This window comes from Erinaceus europaeus, chromosome 4 (genome assembly GCF_950295315.1).
Source record: "Erinaceus europaeus chromosome 4, mEriEur2.1, whole genome shotgun sequence".
NCBI lineage: Eukaryota > Metazoa > Chordata > Mammalia > Eulipotyphla > Erinaceidae > Erinaceus > Erinaceus europaeus.
In genome coordinates, this window is record NC_080165.1 from 31,153,238 (window position 1) to 31,173,737 (window position 20,500).

Sequence of the window (20,500 nt, forward strand, 5' to 3'; positions counted from 1 at the left end):
CAGTGCACAACAACATAGGTTCAAGCACCTGATCCCCGCCTGCAGAGGAAAAGCTTCAGAAGTGGTTAAGTAGGGCTGCAGGTATCTATCTCTCTCCACCTCTGTCTCCCCCACACTTTTCAATTTCTCCCTGTATCTATCAAGTAATGAATAAATAAAGAGTTAAGGGAAGCTAGGTTCCCTTTAATAATAAAAAGAGGACAATATTTGAATTCCTTGTTATGATTTCTGAAAAGTATTTTGCTGCTGTTGTTGCTCCTATTAGGAAGTTTTATGGCTGTGGGAAAGAGGTGAAGAAAGAGCCAGAGTGCCTGGAGATTGAACCCAGAACCTAGTGCTTGAGAGTTCAATGCTTTATCTGCTATACCATCTTCCAGGCTGAGATATTTTTTCTGTCTTGATTACTGCTTTTTTTCCTCAATTTTAAAAATTCTATTTATTTATTGGCTGTCGCCTGTTTCTATCTTTCCCTAGCAGGGGTCAGGGGCCTGGGGAGGTGGGGTTCCAGGACACATTGCTATAAACATAGGTATACACAAATCTTCTTGGATGGATGTGTTGGGTTCCTTAGGAAATATCCACAGGAGAGGATTTGTAGGATCATAGGAAAGGTCCACTTCTAGCCTTCTGAAAATTCTCCGGCCTCCTCTCCACGGGGGTTGGATCAATTGACATTCCCACCAGCAGTGCAGGAGGATTCCTTTGTCTCCCCAACCTCTCCAGCATTTGTTAATGCTACCTTTTCTGATGTATGACATTCTCACAGAAGTGAACTTATATCTCATTGTTATCTTTATTTGCTTTTCTATGACAATCAATGACAGAGCAATTTTCATATGTCTGTTGACCTTTTGGCTCTCTTCTGTGGTGAATATTCTGTTTATGTCCTCTCCCCATTTTTGGATGGGGTCATTTGTTTTCTTGCTGTGTAACAGCCTTTTTAATAGATCTATAATCTGCTGTGCCATTATCCTTCCATTATTACCTTCATGATATTTTTCACTTACATCTCTTATCACTTTCCCCTCTGCAAATTTTCTCACTTGTTTCACCATCTTACTTCTGCATCTTAGAATCAGAAATCAAATCAGGTGGTCTCAGACCTTTGTGGTAGACCACTGGAATAAGATATTTTTCTTTCTTTTTTCAAAACTTAAAGATAGTAATTTTTTTTGTTGTTGTTATTTTATGGCTGTGAGACCACCTGATACATGCTTTTAAGTGTGATTCTTAAATTCTCTACTCTGGTCATATCATTTCCTCCAACCTTGCTTGATTCAGTAGCCTGAGATAGATTACTGTGAGTAATATATCACATGTGGGGGGAGTGAAGGGTCATGGTTTCTAACCCTATATGGTGGGGCAGCGATGAGGAAGTTGAGGAAGGGCCATTGGCAGGGCGGGAATGAGGAAGTTGGGAAAGAACTGTTGGCCTGGATATCCCTGGGGCCACTTTAGGTCCACAGTCTGAGAAAGGACTCACCTACTGCCCCTCCAGAGGAGGGGTCTCGAGGTTGATACCCTCAGGTCATGGGGGAGTCCAATGGGCCAGTTCCTTCCAGACTATGGTCCCTCCCCACAATTGGCTAAAGATAGCCAGAAATCGAGAAGAGAGGGGATGATAGAGAGGGAGAGAGAGAGAGAGAGAGAGACACCTGCAATACTGCTTCACCACTCACAAAGCTTTCCCTCTGCAGATGGGGACAGGGGGCTTGAACCCAGGTCCTTATGCATTTAAACATGTGTGCTCATCCAGGTGACCACCACCCAGCCCCTCTTTGATAGCTGTTTTTAAGTTATCAACTAGATCATTTTTTAGGTAAGGCTACCACAGACAGGGATATTTATCTAGAGAGAAGCTCGATATCTTGAGGTGGATAAAAAAAGAGTGGATGAAAGGTTTTCCTCAAGATTGTGCCTCACTACATGATTATGAATAATTATTTAAATGAATGCTAAAAGCATAAAGTATTAAATACTAAGTAAATATATAATTTAAATTTATGTTAGCTGTATGATTTTTTTACTCACGTGATGTATAAAGAAATCAAACTGATGACCTAAGTAAAAGATCGGATAACATCTAAACTTTAAAATGAATGAGCAAAGAATTTTGAGGGGACTCATTAATGCAACTAATAAATACATCATGAAAGACTCCTCTAAAAGTTGTGGTGTACACATGTCAGCAATGGATTCCCAAAGCTGGACACGTTGAAGACACTCTAAGAGTTGGGAAGGCTTGAGGTATATATGCACAAAGGGAAAGATTTGTGCATCAGTGACTTTAGATACAAAAGCAGTATGTACTGAAACCTAACCCACCATCTTCTACTTGGGGAATGTATAAGTCCTCCATTAGGATTCCTTACAAGCCTTAATTCTTCCCAGACAGAAAAAAACAAAGTCATCAAAGTACAAAATATGGTTTATAGAGTTCAGAGTAACGTGGAGTGGAGCATCCATATCTTCATGGAAAATAACCAGTAAGCCTTGGAAGTGACAGCATGAGTCCGTCAACTGAACTTAGAGGCAAGAGATTTATAGTTTGAGCCTCAGCATCACAAGTGCCAGAGTGATTCTTTTGTTCCTTCTCTCTCCCTCTTTCTCTCTCTCTCGTATTGATAAATAAAAAAATATTTTTAAGAAAGAATGGATGGAAAGAATGAAGGAAGGCAAGAAGGAAGGGAGGGGTGGTAGAAGGAAGAAAGGATGGAGAGAAGGAAAGAAGAGAACCGCTATTATCCAGTCACCATCCGGAACACTAGGCTACTGCTTCACTGACACAGTATGCAGTGGTGGTGGGGAGATGCTGGAAAGATGATGGTGATGAGTGCAGTGACCAGAATACTCCATTTCCACATTCTTTAACTTTTATGTTTTTGTGGAGAAGAAGTCTGATGGTAATGGTTATATTAATGGAAGTTTTCAGACAAATCTAGATAGAGTGCTTAAAAATACATAGACAATTCCAACTTGAGCTACTAACTCATAGCTTATTAAATCTCTGTCTTCTTTAAGTGCCTACTATAGGTTACAGTCACATGCTTTTGCCTATTTTTTTGTTCTCCAGGGCTTGCTCAGCTCTGCCTTATGCTAGTGGGGGAATTGAACCTGGGACTTTGGAGCCTTAAAATCTTTTTGCATAACCATCATACTGTCTCCTTTAGCAATTACATGTGCCTCTCAACAATCCCCAAATCCTGTGTTCTTACCATGTGATGTTCACCTGCATAAACACTGGTTATTCATAAGTGAGTGAAAGACACATACTGAAGGAGTTGAAGTCACTTGGTTCCTTACCTTCCTTTCATTGACAGGCACTTTTATCACCAGCTGGCTTCCATGGTATCCCACCCGTACTGCTGCTCTCCGTCTTTTCCTTCCCAAATTCATCCTACATGGGTCTACCAAATACCAAGACACCTCTTACATTCTTTCATCTTGTCTGCTTTTACTCAGAAGTCTTTTTTTTTTTTTTTTGAGTTCTTTCATAATTTTCTCCTCTGTGCTCACAAGTCAGCTCTCTCTGTGACAAGTTAGCTCAGTTCATCAGGATTCAAAAAAGTCATATTGAGTTCCTGCATTGGTGATTTTGTTTGTACTGTCCCCCTTGCTGTAAGTCACTAAAGGGTATTAGGCCTATTAGCTTTTTGTGGACTAGAGAAATCCTATCACAGCCTTCAGGTCTGAACTTTAAATTAGAGACCTATGTCCTCTAAAATTTCTACCTGGTTACTTTATCCTACCCTCAATTCTTTCCTTTTTCGCATTTTAAGTCACACTCGTGGTAAATTTGCATAGATTGTGTGTAATTTTAAAAATATCCTATAAGATGAACTGATTTCTTTCTTTTAAGAGGAGAGAGGTTAAGGGTCAGATGGGCCAGTTTCTTGTCCAAAACCATTCTATGATAAGTCCCTGATAAATTAGTGAGGCTGACCTCAGCCTGAGTGCTACTTCCTGTTCTTTCTACTGTTCCACACCCTTTTCCAGATCACCTCTGTGTGTGAGAAAGATGGACTCTTCTAGCTGTCCTGATGGTATTTTCTGTTAGAGGGTATTTGTCAATGGGCTTGAAAATTCAAGAAAGGAAAAAATAAATGTAGGGAGGAAGTAGAAAAATTTCCATCAGACTTCAAAACACACTTGGCAGGAAAGAGCAAAGAGACCAGCCATGGAAATGCACTGAGTCTTTTTTTTCTGGAGGTGCTCCTGACCAGGGACACACCTCTGTCTTCAGCTTGACCTTTCTCTGACCTCTGGACCCACAGTCCCTATCACCCTCAACCACCCAGATAACAGGAAACAGATAAGAGGACACTTGTTCCTCAGGTCAAGGGGTCACCATCTGAGGGTCCTGGGGGAAAGGTCCGTCAAAGCACAAGCAGCCCCCTGGAGTTGAACAGCAGAGCTTAAATGTATCAGAAAACTTGTTTCTTTGAAAATAAGGGAAGTTTAATTATTTTGAAAAGCTGGCAGAAGTTCAGGATGTGAGGATGTTTTCTTTCTTTTGTGCAAGGCAAGCAAGCAAGGGGGAAAGTGTGTTTTTGGAGGAGGAAAGAAAGGGAGTTACTATTTCTGTGTCTGACAGCAAACAACAGACACTCAAAGGAGCCCAATCCCTCTCAAAGCTGCTGATCAGAAGGCCCGCCAAAGGCCATGGGAAGAGGCTCAGGGTGGTTTTTTCTAGGAAGGAAACCTTAAGATAGTTGTGCCAGAGGAGCTCATGCTGCTGCTTTCTTTGTTCTCCCTCACGGGGTCTATGAGAAGAAGGGTGAAGAACCTGAAAGAAGGTTAAGACTTCCCTGTGTGAAGACATCAGTGTAATCAACAGATGGGCCATGGTAACATGCACTGTGTGTGCTTATTGATAGGAGACATAAATTTTTAAAAAAAATGTTGTAATGGTTTTACTCATGGGATCAACTATCAAGGTTTTCAGCAAAATGATGAACATTGTTGCTAGACAGGTTAAGTACAAACACCACCAAAATGAAGTGCTAAAGAGTTGAAAAGAAAATCAGGCAGCTCAAGTGATGTCTAGAAGGTAGTCTTAGAGCATTCCTGAGGCCTCACCTTTACTGAGGATTTAGCAAGATTTATATTATAAGGAAAGTCTGTCTCAGATATTGTTAATCTCACTGAACAGCTGGAAAAAATGTGAAAGAACATGCTAGCAATCTTTCTCCTAGTTTAGACTCCATCAGTATTTCTAAATTCCTTTGATTCAATACAGGTTCCATTTTAGTATATTTACAAGGGTTTGCAGTGTTGGAGAGAGATAGAGTATGAGTACCAGGTGAAACCGCTTGCAAAACTTAAATGCAAAAACAATGAACTACATTTCTAAATAATTAAAGCAAATATCTATTAAAAAGAGTTATCCCAGGGAGTCGGGCGGTAGCGAAGCGGTTAAGCGCAGGTGGCACAAAGCACAAGGACCAGCATAAGGATCCTGGTTAGAGCCCCCGGCTCTCTACCTGCAGGTGAGTCACTTCACAAACAGTGAAGCAGGTCTGCAGGTGTCCATCTTTCTCTCCTCCTCTCTGTCTCCCCCTTCTCTCTCCATTTCTCTCTATCCTATCCAACAGCAGTGATATCAATAACAACAATAATAACTACAACAACAAAACAAGGACAACAAAAGGGAAAATGAATAAATATTTTTTAAAAATAAAAGAGTTATCCTTCTGCTTACTGCTTACAAACTTTGATGGACATACTTAGTTGGAAAAAAGCTTCCTAAGTGAATCTAAAGCAAATCACTAAGATACAATGCAGAATTTAAGCTATATGGAAAGTTAATAAGACTTGCAGTCAAGGAAGAGAAGAAAAGGAACACCTGGTCTTCTACCTTCTGTACCTCATATTGATCCTGGGTCTGTGTTCCCAGAGGATAAATAAAGGAATGTTTCCAATGGAGGGGATGGGATACAGAGTTCTGTTGGGAATTATGTGGGATTGTACTCCTCGTATCCAGTGGTCCTGTTGATCATTATTAAATCAATAAAATAAGAGGAGAACCTAAAATTCAGGTGGGGCCATGTTCACGACACATAGAAAACTGCTGCAGAGAATAGAATTGATGCTCAATGATGGACAATGTAACTAATGAGGAGAGTAGGAAAATCTAGTGAGTAATATACTGGCTAAGCATCAGAAAATTATTCAACAAATCTAGGTCTCCAATCATTTGGCTTCTGTAACCAGAATTAATGCAAACATAATTTCCAGAGTCTGTCAGCTGTCACTGGTGGGAAAGTCAAGGGTGTGTCTCATCTTCACTCACCTGCTTCCTCAGAAGCCCTCCTTGCTGGCTGCCTCTTCTCCATGAATGACATGGTCCATCCCATGACTGTGACAGACTGCTGGGACAGCTGTCTTGGGTTCAGCAGAGAGTGATTTTTGCCTATCTGTGTCACTGAATAGAAACAAGTCACAGTGTAGAGACAGGGTCTACTTTACAGCTCCTTACAGCACCATGGCAACTTACCAGGAAGGAGAACAATAGACACCCACTTTCAGCTGGGAAAGCCAATGCCTTTGTGTTTCCCAGTCCAGACACACAGTTGCAAGCTTGCAGCTGTGTGTCACTTTATTTTAGGATGCTCAGGAGAAAGTCAATCCTCTCTAATATTCTTATCTGAAGACCCAACAAACAGCTGAGAGTGGTACAATCTATTTTCTAATTTAAATCGTTTACTTCCTTGGGACTTGGATCAGAAAAGCTGGGGAATCAGAATTTGTAATTTCTAGCAAGTCAAAATTCAGATAACTTCTAATAGAGAATACTGTGCGATATGTTTGATGATAGCATCTCTCTGCGTACATGCATATGTATGTTATATTTTCCCAGGTATAGAGCAAAGTTTATATGCAGACAAATTTTCAGAATCTGTATTAATTTTTGTTCTGGAAAAAAAAGGAAATTGTGATAAAAGTTTTTAAATTATTCCATATGATCCTGATTAATCTACCAAAAAATCATTTTGAGTATTGATAATACTATTTATCCTATTGTGTCAAATATGTGGCACACACAGGGTACTGATGAATACTATACTCTCTTTTACCAGGTCTTTTACAGTAAACTCTTTTACGTAAGAGAGAAAAATAGATCACCCAATAGACTCACACATTACCATGTATGCAAATTCCAACCTCATGGGAGTAACTATATGGGGAAAGCTTCATCAGTGGAAAAGCAGTGCTATGGTGTTTCTCCTTCTATCTCTCCCTCTCCATCTTTCCTTCCTTACATGGATGTTTTTGAATAATACTATATGCATTTAACTGGGTGTGTCTCTGCCTGGTCTCTATGCACTTCCCCATTCATGAGGCTTTCTTCTAAAGAGGAAGGTTTCAGGGCTTGAACCTGGGTCCTTGTGAGTGGTAATTTAAGATCTGTTTACCAACTGAACTAAGCATTGCTATTTTCTAATTAAGTTTGCTTTCATATCTTATGGTAAGAATAAGACTTTTCTATGGCAAATAGTGAGTGGAAAGTCAAAGAGATGGACTAGTTTCTCATCCAAGAGCAGGGATCGTTATCTTTTCACTTCATTGAACAGTTTTTTAAATTTATCATTATTTTTTTTCATTTAACCATCTTTCACGGGAAACCAAGGAACAGAAGTTACAGCTGATTTTCTGATTTCATTCTTAAGTTTTGCTTTTCAATACTTTCTGTCTTTTAAGTTAAGTCACAATCATTTTAGTAAGTAAGATAGAACCAATTCAGTGTGCAAACCTGAAGTGGAAATGGCACATGTGGATTTAGTTGTTTGCCAGTTAATTGTTGTGAGTCTATCCCTTTCTTCTCTCTGGACCATCCTCCATATCCTCTCTTACTTCCCAGTGATTTCTGAGCACTTCGCCAGATATTAACCATGACTTTTGCCTTTGAATCAATGTTAAGCCTAACCCTTTGCTTCCTCTACCTTGGACTGCCTTACCTCTATGGGAGGTGGGAAGGAAATCACAGTCTCTGCCATTCTGTATGTCAAAGGAGGTTTGTTTACCCTTCTAGTAAAGTCAACAGTCCACGGACTTCCTGCCAAGGAATGCATTCTGGGACAAAAAGCCAAGCTGATAAGAATGTAGGTTGCAGACTAGTGTTCAAGAAAAAAAAATGCTAATGGTCCACTTGATAAGTCTCCCTCCACCTCCCACCCGTCAACCACCTATGAGGCAAAAGCATGAATATTCAACGGACATGGGAGATTGGATTCCTGCTCACTCGAAACATTTGTCTCTCACTAGTTTGGGGCCCTTAAAGTGGTAATATATATGCTGGGCATAAGACAAGTGTCATTAGAAACCAGAGAACCTAGGTCTTGTCTTGGAGGTATCCACCAAGGTGGCCTGGGACTTCTGTTTAATTGTCTCCAACAGGTAGTCACTATTCCAAGGTCTGTTCAGAGCAGCACGCAGACTATTTTCTCATGATCTGATATCAAACAACACATGCCTCACTGGAACTATTAGGGTTATACTACTTTCCCATAGCATATATGTTTCTTCCTTCCTCTCTCAATTTCTCTCTGCTCTATCAAATAAAATAAATAAATGTTAAAAGAATAGGAAGTTTTTTTTTAATTTTTAAATTTTTTATTTAAGAAAGGATTAATTAACAAAACCATAGGGTAGGAGGGGTACAATTCCGCACAATTCCCACCACCCAATCTCCATATTCCACCCCCTCCCCTGATAGATTTCCCACTCTCTATCCCTCTGGGAGCATGGACCCAGGGTCATTGTGGGTTGCAGAAGGTAGAAGGTCTGGCTTCTGTAATTGCTTCCCCACTAAACATGGGCGTTGACTGGTCAGTCCATACTCCCAGTCTGCCTCTCTCTTTCCCTAGTAGGGTGGGTCTCTGGGGAAGCTGAGCTCCAGGACACATTGGTGGGGTCTTCAATCCAGGGAAGCCTGGCCGGCATCCTGATGACATCTGGAACCTGGTGACTGAAAAGAGAGTTAACATACGAAGCCAAACAAATTGTTGAGCAATCATGGACCTAAAGCTTGGAATAGTGGAGAGGAAGTGTTAGGGGGGAACTCACTGCAAACTCTAGTGTACTTCTGCTTTCAGGTATATATTTTGAAGTAGTTTACAGAGACGTGTGAACATATGCTCTCTCTCACAGAAACTGGTGTATATCTAGGTTTTGGGACTTTGTTAGAAAGTGAACCACCTGAGATGAAATTAGTGTATACTATGAAAGGAAAGGTCTCACCCGAGTAATGAAGTTGAAGGGTTGTCATTCCACACGTGAAGTCTCTGGACACAGTCTGAAGTGAAGCATGTTGAGGTGGCCATCGTTGCGCTGGTTAAGTTGTGATCAGCGGATGCAATATTATTTGATATAGATTGGGAGAGGCATATGGGAAAGTGGGCCCTATCCAAGGGTTCCAGGACTGAGGAAAGTAGAGGCTCTATAGTGGAGATGTGTGGTTCCTGCTGTCTTAGGGTTCAAAAAGACAATCGACAGTTAATGTTATCATCACATTGGTAATTGGGTTAACTTTTAAAAGTCCTTTTGTTAGGGTTTGCTGTACAGTACCCAGTATCTTGTATATAGCTGTGCTATTGGTTGCTTCTGATCTACTTGGTCTAGGCTTTTGAGAGAGTCTGCATATCAATTACACAGCCTATATATTGAAAAGATTCAGTTTGTGTTTTGAAAAACTTCGAGACATACAATTAATTTCCCCCCTCTCGTATTAATTAACTAGTGATTTATATGACTACATTTTACTAGGAGTGTACATAAACACCATTCCCACCACCAAAAGACTGTGACCCATCCCTCCCACCCACTCCCACCCCCCACTGTCCCAGGAAGCTGCATGTCTACCCCTCACCACAGGGTTTTTTTTTTAAAAAAAAAAATGATGACAACGCAGGCATGAGTATTTGAAAAACCATGTCCTTTGGAACCTGTCAGAGGGTCAGATGTGAAGGACAGTGAATAATGATAACCTTGTGCCAGGCACTTTTGCACATGTCTTATTCATTTCCAATTCTGGTAAGGTTTTTTTTTTTTTTTTTTTTTTTTTTTTTTTTTTTTTTTTGCTTTGATTATTTTTCTCTCGAGTTACAGTAAAGGAGACAGATTCAGGAAGGAGGGCAAGGATTTTAGTCCAGGGAGAAGAATGGGAATTTATTAAAACATCAAAACACAGCCACATTTTAGTCAGGATTCATTTATTATCTATTTTACAACTGTCAATTGATGTTGGATTTAAGCATTGTTTATCTTCACAGAGAAAACTGTGCTAACTCAGAAGTCATCTTGGATTGATTTAGAATTTTATATACATTTTTTTTTTCTTCAGTAGGTTGCAAGTTCCTGTGGAGATTAGTGTCCCTGTGCTATTGATGACTGCCTAATACAAGCCTTCTCCCTTTCAACATTTGTTTGCCCAGATGTTTGACTTTCAGGCCCATATGCAGGTTAATCAGTCTAAGAAAGCATCATTGTCTTTCTCTACATTCAGTCTTACACTTTTATTTCTCATATTTGAAGTTATCACTCAAGGAAGACTGGTCCTGAAATGAGTGTAGCCTAGAATGTTCCTTGCTATGATCATGCATTGCAAACCCAGACCAATAGGGCTGCAGAGGTTACATAGTCTCCTGTGCTAAATATGAATAGACATGGGCCCCAGGCCAGATCAATGGGTTTACAGTTAATGGTATTTATGTTCTTTTTCCATATTTGGGAGCTACTATCTGACTTGATCCAGCTTTCTAATACTATTCCCAATTCTGACACCATTTTCCCAGACAATACTTTTTGCCCACTTGCATGTTAGCTTTAACATCAGCCAAAAATTAATAAAGTAATGGGCCCCTTGGAATACACCTAAAACAGACTTCCTAGCTTCGTCCAACATGATGAAGACCCCAAATCTCATCTGCTCCATTCTTACCTTTAGGTTCCGGATTATTAAGTGGTTAGTTCTGCTTTGTATCTTAATGCTTTTCAGCCACCAAGTTGCAGTTGCTACCATGATGCCAACCTGACATACCTGCGCAGATAACTTCATAAATGTGTCCTGGAATCCCACCTTTCCAGAACCCTGCCCCACTAGGGAAAGATAGAAACAGGCTGGGAATATGGATCCATCTGCCAATGGCCATGTCCAGAGGAGAAGCAATTACAGAAGCTAGACCTTCCATCTTCTGCACTCCATAGAGATCTTTGGTCCATACTCCCAAAGGGATAAAGAATAAGGAATCTTCCAATGGAGGGGATGGGATATGGAACTCTGGTGGTGGGAATTGTATGGAATTTTACCCCCCTCTTATCCAACAATCTTTCTGATCATTATTAAATCACTAATAAATAAAAGAATTTAAACAAAGAAAGTTACACACACACAAACACACACACTAGGTATCACTTCAACTCATTTTCAGTCAAGATTTTTATCCCTGATTTGAATCAGTATTCTTATTCAACAATTAAAGGGGGCAGGATTGAAATTTACAGCTGTCATGACCCATTTTAACTTTTAAAATGTTACAAGGGGTAATCTGTTGTTGAGAATTGTCTATCTTGGGTCTAAGAACACTATATGAAGGAACAACAGACTTAGACTGAAACCTAATCTTGATTCTCAGGGATGTAGGGAGGCAGACTTTGGGATCCTGGTGTATGAAGATAGAAATGGAACTACGTTGGGTGGGAGAATGTTTTACAGAGAAATTGTACTCATGTGGGATGGGCAGTAGCACATCTCATTAATCACACATATTGATTGCCAAGCTCAAGGACCCAGATGAGAGCCCTCCTCCCCTCTTCGCCTACTCCCCACCTGCAAGGGGTCCGCTTCACGAGAAATGTAGCAGGACTACAGATGTCTATCTTTCTCCCCTTTATCTAGTTCTCTGTCAATTTCTCTCTATCACATCTAATAAAAATTAGAAAGAAAAGAGTAAAAAAAAAGAAAAGAAAAAATGGTCACTGGGAGCAATAAATTCAAAATGTGGGCACTGAACCCCAGCGATATATCTGGTGACAAGGAGAGAGAGAGAGGAAATTGTACCCGTGTGCCAGCCACTGTATTGTAAACCATTGGCCCCCCAAATAAAGTGATACAAGAAAAAAAGTGAATGTGCATATGGCCTTGAACTATACATTTAAAAATGGTTAAATAGTCAACTTTCTTCTCCTTCTCCTCCTTCTTTTCCTCCTCCTCTTTCTTCTTCTTCTTCTTCTTTTTTTTTTTTTTTGCAATATATGATTTGACACAGTTTTCAAATAACAAGAATCACTTGTGAATACTCCCTGTAAGGAATGTATCACTCACTCCTAGTTATAGTTGTTGGAGTGTATTGATGAAAAACTCTTCTTTCCGTGAATGATAAAATTGTATTTTGTCCTAGACTCTATAGTGATGGATTTAAATCTAGGAGCAACCAATGGATTTTATAATGTATATAAGAGTCTATATGTAATATTATCTTGTAATGTATCTTTAGATTAAGAAACAATTATTTCATTTTACCTACAGTAAATATTTCTGCATGATTTTGTACATTTATTTTATTACTAACCCTTACTCAGTTATAGAAATACTATTTCTTATATGCATTTTTAAAAATATATATATATTAATTTATTTATTGGATAGAGACAGAGGGAATTTAAGAGGGAAAGGGGAGATAGAAAGGGAAAGGGAAAGATAAAGACAGCTGTACTCATGAAGCTTTGAACCCAGGTCCTTGAGCATGGTAGCACTCAACACTCAACCAGTTATAGCATCACCCAGCCCCTGCATTTTAGTTTTAAGTGCATCTGCCTTGTATTTGGTTGAGAGGGTGGTGATGTGATAGTAGGTGGCTATACAGAGGATGGGCTGTGACTACTCTGTGCCTATCTCTCCTTTTCTCACACATGAGTCCCTCTTTTTTCAACTGTGCCCCCAAGCTGTGCCAACTTATTCCTCATATTTCTGAAGAGTGTGATCTCACAGAAAATTTATTTGCCTAGTGTCACCAATGACCAAAGCTATCCCTCCTGGATTATCACACTTTAAAAAAGGGGCCTATAGACCTCTTGTATGTTAGTATGAATATGCTCATCAGTACTCTTAAAAAAGGATCAACATGGTAAATTTTATCTTATGCACCTTTTCAAATATAATTAAAAGCATTTAAAAATTATTTTCAAAAACTGAGGGGCCATAGGAAGCATGTGTTACAATAACCTCATGAAGAGTAGAGGTAGAAGTCTAGGCATGAAAATATAAGCCAGTGAGAGATAATTATTGTTTAAATGGTGGGTGGGAGGAATGCTATTTACAGGTATCCCATATCCACCCTGCACTCCTGAACATACCTCTCTGTATGAGACAGAGCAGGACCTGGGGTGGGAGGAGAGGTAATTCCAGAAAATGATATGATTTGCTCTAGTGAGCCGGAAGGGGAGTAAATGAAGGCTCCTGGTTTATTTTAGCATGGTACTTCTGAGACAGAGAACCACACAGTAACAAGTTAGAGATCCAGAGAAGAATAAGTATACACAGAAGCCAACTCTCCCTGCTACTCAGGGCCTTCAGACTCAGGTCCTTGAACTTCACATTTATTCCTTCCCTGAACTCCAGGAAGTTGAGTCAAAACTACCCCTTAAGGGAGACTTGGGAAGAGGGAAAATTGTACATTTTGTCTGCCACTTCTTCTTGAAGTCAGTTTAGGTTTCTCTCAGGTTGGATAACAGTCAAGTCGACTCATCAGAGGTGAATTCTCACCTCTCTTTCCTTCTTTTATCTGTCCTCCCTTTTAAAAATTTATTTATTTTAATTTATAAAAAAGAAACAATAACAAAACCATAGGATAAGAGGGATACAACTTCGCACAATTCCCACCACCAGAACTCTGTATCCCATCCCCTCCCCTGATAGCTGTCCTATTCTTTAACCCTCTGGGAGTATGGACCTTAGGTCATTGTGGGATGCAGAAGGTGGAAGGTCTGGCTTCTGTAATTGCTTCCACTCTGAACATGGGCATTGAAAGGTCAATCCATACTCCCAGCCTATCTCTCTCTTTCTCTAGTGGGGAAGGGCTCTGGGGAAGCAGATCTCCAGGACACATTAGTGGGGGGGTCTGTCTAGGAAGTCTGGTCGGCATCATGCTAGCATATGGAACCTGGTGGCTGACAAGAGAGTTAACATACAAAAACAAACAAATTGTTGACCAGTCATGGACCTAAGGGCTGGAATAGTGCAGATGAAGAGTTGTGGGGGGGGGGGTGGGGGTCCTCCATTTTGTAGCTAGCTAGTAAGCATATTTTAGTTAAATTCCAAAGGGCCTGTGGCTATACTAGTTTTTTTTTTTTTCCCCTTTTTCTTTTTGCCCCTGAGCCTGAAATCTGATATGCTGGTGGATCCAAGTTATTGTCTGGGGAGATGATGTCATGGCTAGAAAAGGGCCAGAAAACTGTATCAGGGAAGAGAGTAGCTCACTAATATGGGAAAGGGGTATAAATACTATTGACTATAAAACCCATCGATTTGATGTAATCTGGGGCCCATAATCAGCTTAGGAACCTATGTGACCTCTGCATCCATCCATGTAGATCTGAGCTCATATTCTGTGGTCATGAGTAGGAACATTCCATGCTGCCCCAATATTGACCCATCTTCCTCAGGTGTAGCATAGAGTATGTTGTCCAGCCTTCCTTTGGAGGATGGAACATTCTCTACCCTTGTTGATCCGAGTTGAGGGCAAGGTCCTATGGGGACCCATAAAGGGGTCTATTTTGTTGTTCCTGATAGAAATGACTGGTAACAATGGAGAGAGGGATTTACTCGAGGTCTAGGCCCATCATGTCTGTTTGGGAAACTCAGGTCTCCCCGATTAGGGCCCCAGCTGATAGAATGGCCTGATAGTGAATAAAGAGTCATCATTAAAGTATGCCAGTCTATTGCCCTTATTCAGCTTTTGCAGTCCTTGCTTTGATGCTGTTAGCTTTGGAGTGAGTGAGAGAACTGTAATAAGAAGTAAGTGAGGAGGGTATCTAAGTCTAAGTAGACACTATTTCATTATGAACTTGATAATGACTCACTACAGACTATTGTGTATTTTTGCTTTCAGGTATATATTTTGCCCTAATTTATGGATACATGTGATCATATGCTCTATCTTATGGGGTCTAGTATATATCTAGGTTTTGGGACTTTGTTAGGAAGTGAACCTCCTGGAATGGAATTAGAGAATACCATGAAGGGAAAGGTCTCACCTGAATAATGAGGGTAAAGGGTTGACTTTCCCTGCCTGACATCTCTGTACACAGTCTAAAGTGAAGCATGCTGAGGTGGTACTCATTGCACTGATTAGGTTGGGATCGGCTTATGCAATATCATTTGGTATGACTTGAGAGAAGCATGCAGGAAAGTGAGCCCCACCCCAGAGGTCCCAGGACAGGGGAAATATAGGCTGTATAGAGGAAGTGGGAGGTTCCTGCTGTCTTAGGGTTTAAGAAGACAGTAGATATTTATTGTTATAATCACATTGTTTGGCAATTGGGTTAACTTTGAAAAATCCCTTTGTTAGGATTTGTTGTATCATACACACCCTCACCATATTTTATGTCCTTTGACATTATTTGTATATAGCTGTGCCACCAGTTGCTTCTGTTCTCCCTGGACTAAGCTTTTAAGAGGTTCAACATTACTGTATTGCCTTTTCCCCACATGGCATATCACTTGGAACCCCTTTCCGCCTGCCCACCAGACCTGAGAAATTCAAAACAAAGCTAGGAGCCCTGTTTCAGGAAAAGTTGAGGGGTGAAGAGTGGGAGGGCCTGTGGGTCTGAGGTACTGAGTCTGAGGACACACCCCTGTGAATGTGGGTGTGGGTCTGTAGGGGTAGCTCTGCCAGGTCTGTATGTACAGCTGCCTGCCTGGCTCCCAGACAGTGAGAGTGTATAGCTGAGGTCGTGGGTAAGCATCAGACAATGACTTTCAGCTAGACCTAGAAATGGAGTAACCCTCTGGAATCCAGAACCCACATTGCTGGCAGAATTCTGAGAAAATAGCAGCAACACCTACTTGTGTGGGTGGCAATTAATCAGAGCAGTCAGTGAGTTCTACTTGCAGAATCTCATCTATTCTTTTGTTTCCCTGTCCCCACCCTTGGGCACGGTTTCCCTGGGGAATTTTTTTTTCCTTCCTGGAGCTTGGGTTATGTACACATTCGTAATAATAGGTCGAATGCCAACAAGCTGACTTTAGGTTATGGATGCCCCTTGTGGATGGCATGTAACCCATAACCCATTCTCTGAGGTCTTAGACCACAACCTTAACATTTTACTTCAGTTTTTGACTAAAAAATTCAAGTCATGTTGCCTATTTCTTCTTCTTTTTTTTTCCTTTTCTTTTCTCTCTTTCTCTCTCTCTTTCTCTCCCTCTCTCTCTCTCTCTCTCTCTCTCTCTCTCTTTCTCTCTCTTTTTCATAAATGGGAAATCATTTCTTAGTTTCTTAAACCTCTAGGAAGGGACCACAGGTGATTGTGCTGAAGACATGAACAGTAAGTTTAGAATTCATTGTTTTGGAGTTTGTTACCACTAGATTAAAGAAAGCCATTCATTATTCAAATAATGAATGTTTTAATATAAGCATCCATCCAAATAAACAGACAAAGGCTGGGGGGACAGCACAATGGTTATGAAAAAAAGACTTTCATGTCTGAGGCATCAGAGTTCCCAAGTTCTCTTCCAGAACCACCGTAAGCCAGAACTGAGCAGTGACCTAGTAAAAGAAATAAGTGAATGCACACATATTTATACATATATGTATATACACACAAAATATATACAAAATTTTTCCAATGCTATTTAATCATCTGGAGTCGTAACATTATTAGCATTATTTCCCTGGGCCAGGGAAATGCCTGTGAGGTAGAGAGCTCATCTCATGGCATGTGCTTTTGAGTTTAAGCCCTGCACCACACGGGAGCTGCAAGAGTTCCATGGATGGCAGAGTGATGCTTTGCTCTTTTTCTCTTTCTCTGTCCCTCTTTATTCTTCTGTCTTCTTTTATTCTAAAAATGAGAGTAAGTTGGACTGCAGAGATGGCTCATTGGGAATGGTCGTGCATGGACATTAGGTTCTATCTCTGGCTCCACATTAAAAAAAAAAACAAACCGACCTATTTTCCAAAGTTGATGCTCATTTTGTAAGTTATAAACAGTATTTCCTGTCCACTGTTCCTCAAAACTCTGGGTGCTATTTATGCACGTGAGCATCTCTTGAGTGAACTCAGCCTCTTTTCCACCTCAGCCAATGGTCATAGTCTGTTTTTCAGAAATGCACCTAACACTGAACATAAGTCTCATATCCCTGTTGTCCATAGTGGCTTACATTCACAGAGAGAAAAGGAAAAATTCTCTCCAAATTTATCAATAGTTTAATTTGGTTAGCGGAGTTTTCATTAATTATTGAGAACAGTCTAGCACTGAACAAGAAATTAGCAGACTCTAATTGAAACTACTGACTAAATATGGATTTATCTAATATGTGCTCCAGTCACTGTGTCCTCTACAAAATTCATCAGGCTGAGATTAGTGCAGTGCTTGACTTGGGTCTGCTATCCTTTCCTTTGTCTAATTCCACACCTTGTTGAAATGAATTCCTTGAAAGCAAGAATCCTTGAACCTTTTCTTCCGCTGCTCACAGCTCTTATAACTGAAATTTGCAGAGTATCTGCCTGATATGTCCTTGATGATTAATTAATTAACATGGCTACAGGCTAGTGAATCCTTAACACAAAGCAGGCAATATAAAGCTGGATCAATCACACCTGTTCCCTTGTGTATTTCTTAGCACTACCCTATGAGACAGATGATAGTAGACAAGGAAGCTGAACTTCAGTTTATTTGCCCAAGTTCATATACTTAAGAGTGTGACCTAGTCTGGGTTTCCTCCTTCCAGTCTTTTAAATCGTTGTGGCAAAAATTATTTGGGTCTATTTCTTTTTTAATTTTTTAAAATATTTATTTATTCCCTTTTGGAACCCTTGTTGTTTTATTGTAGTTATTATTGTTGCTATTGAAGTCATCGTTGCTGGATAGGATAGAGAGAAAAGGAGAGAGGAGAAGACAGAGAGGGGGAGAGAAAGATAGATACCTGCAGACCTGCTCCACCATCTGTGAAGCAATTCCGGAGCCGAGGCTCAAACCGGGATCCTTATGCCAGTCCTTGTGCTTTGCACCAAGTGCACTTAACACGCTGCGCTGCCACCTGACTCCACCTCTTTTTAAAATTTTCTTAGTGATTTAATAATGGCTCACCATTTGATATGATTACAGGGGTATAGTTCCACACTGTGCCCATCACCAAGGTTCTGTGCTCCTTGTTCCATAACAACCACAATTCTTATAAAGTCTTAGAGATTAAAACTGATTTTCAACTCCTAAGATGTGATGGGCTTAATGGGAGAAAATCATGTCTCAGGAACATTTGGGCTCCATAGATATGCTGCAGTGGTTTTTCATGTGATTAAATTTTGAAATATGTGTGTTGTAACTATTTGGGACCTAGAGAGAAGATTATGTGGCCTCAAATATATCATCCATGTATGAGTGGGGGGCTCTTCACATGCACACCAATTCAATAGCTTGGAGTTTTTTTGTTTGTTTGTTTGTTTTTAATGTAGGCTTTTAGATTGGGGAGGTATCACCATGACAGAGCACCTGCCTTGTTTGAGGTCCTGGGTTTAGGTTACATCATGAGTGATAAATGAGAGCAAAAAAGCTACAACAAGTAGACCTCTGTGGATAACGGAGCAGTGATTTGTGTTGCTCTTACTCACTTTCTAAAAAATCTAGAAAGCAAAAATTGGATGGGGAGGTGGCTCGAAGTATAGAGTACATGTGTGAAACCCTGGGCTCCATCTCCAGCGTATTTTAAAATATTCTTAAAGTCAGGAGCCTGGCAGTGGCACGCCTGGTTAAGCGCACACATTACTGTGCCCAAGGACCCCAGTTCAAGCCCCTGGTCCTTAACTGCAGGGAGAAAGCTTCATGAGTGGTAGAGCAGGGCTTCAGGTGTCTCTCTGTGTCTCTCTGTCTCTATTTCCCCCTCCCTTCTCAATTTTTCTCTGCCTCTATCTAATAATAAATAAATAAAAATATTTTTTAAAAGGAATACAGGGGAAGAAATATTCCCAAAGTCTTGAGTTTTTTTTTTCTCCCAACATCTCTGCTTAAAAATGTAACTTGTTATCAACCAGTTATTTAGAAAGTGTAATTCATGCATTAACATTTCTTGACGTCCGAGGAGTCACACAAGTGACTTACATTCTGTTGAAAGGAGAGCATGTCTGAACTCCATATTCCACTCACTCATCAGTGCATAACCACTTCCTATCAACACCTGAACCCAATGCCACATTTACTTCTAATACCCTGGCACATATTTTCTAAAACATAGTTTGCAATGTTTTTGGTCAGATTATGCTCTAGGAGATGGAATTATATGATTTGAGGGTAACATATGGGGTGCATTGGATCGACCTTCCCGTGGTGCATCCCGTGAGTACCCATTCATTGGGGAAACTGATGATCCTTCCTAGCCGACTGAATCCACATGGATCCCAGTCACTTTCAAAGCCAGCAACAAGCAGCTCCTGACAGCTTTCAAGCTGTTGGTCCTGCTCTTCGAGTCCTCCAACTTAATGCTGAGGGGCTGTCCTTTGCCAAACGCGTTCTTATTGGTCAGTTGGCGATACAGCATCAGGCAGATGTTATTTTTCTACAAGAAACACATATAGCAGTCGATGAAGCTGCTCGATTCACCATCAGTGGATTCGATTTAATATGCTATAATCTCCATCCTAAACACGGCCGAGCCATCTACGCCAAATCGTGTCTTGCGGACGTTTACCATACAGCCTCTTCGACCTTCTACGACTCCATTACTATTGGAACTATTCAGCTCATCAACGTATATAAGCCTCCCAGTGCCTCATGGGATAATGAGGTCCTGCCTAGCCCGAATCACCCAGCCGTTTACGTTGGAGACTTTAATAGTCATCACCAAGACTGGGGATATTCCTCCACTCGTGCTGACGGCTCTATCTTAGCCGACTGGGCTTCAGCGAATGACCTCTCCCTATTATACGATTCCAAACAGCCAGGCTCTTTTCACAGTGCTAGATGGAATAAAGACTCGTCACCCAACCTGTGCTGGATTAGCACAGTCAACGGCCAAGCCTTTCCCGCTACGAGACACATTCTCAAGATCTTCCCGCATAGTCATCACCGCCCAGCTATCATCCACATTGGTCTCCAGCTCCCACTGATTCTGTGCTCGGAGAAACTAAGGTGGAACTTTCGGAAAGCAAACTGGCGTCTGTTCAGTGATCTTACCAACAAATCTATTCCTGCAATTCCAATTAACTCTATCCCCTCTGAAGATTCCTACAGGCGCTTCCGCCAAGCCATCTTCAAAGCAGCTTCCCAAGCCATTCCTCGTGGGAGATGTGCT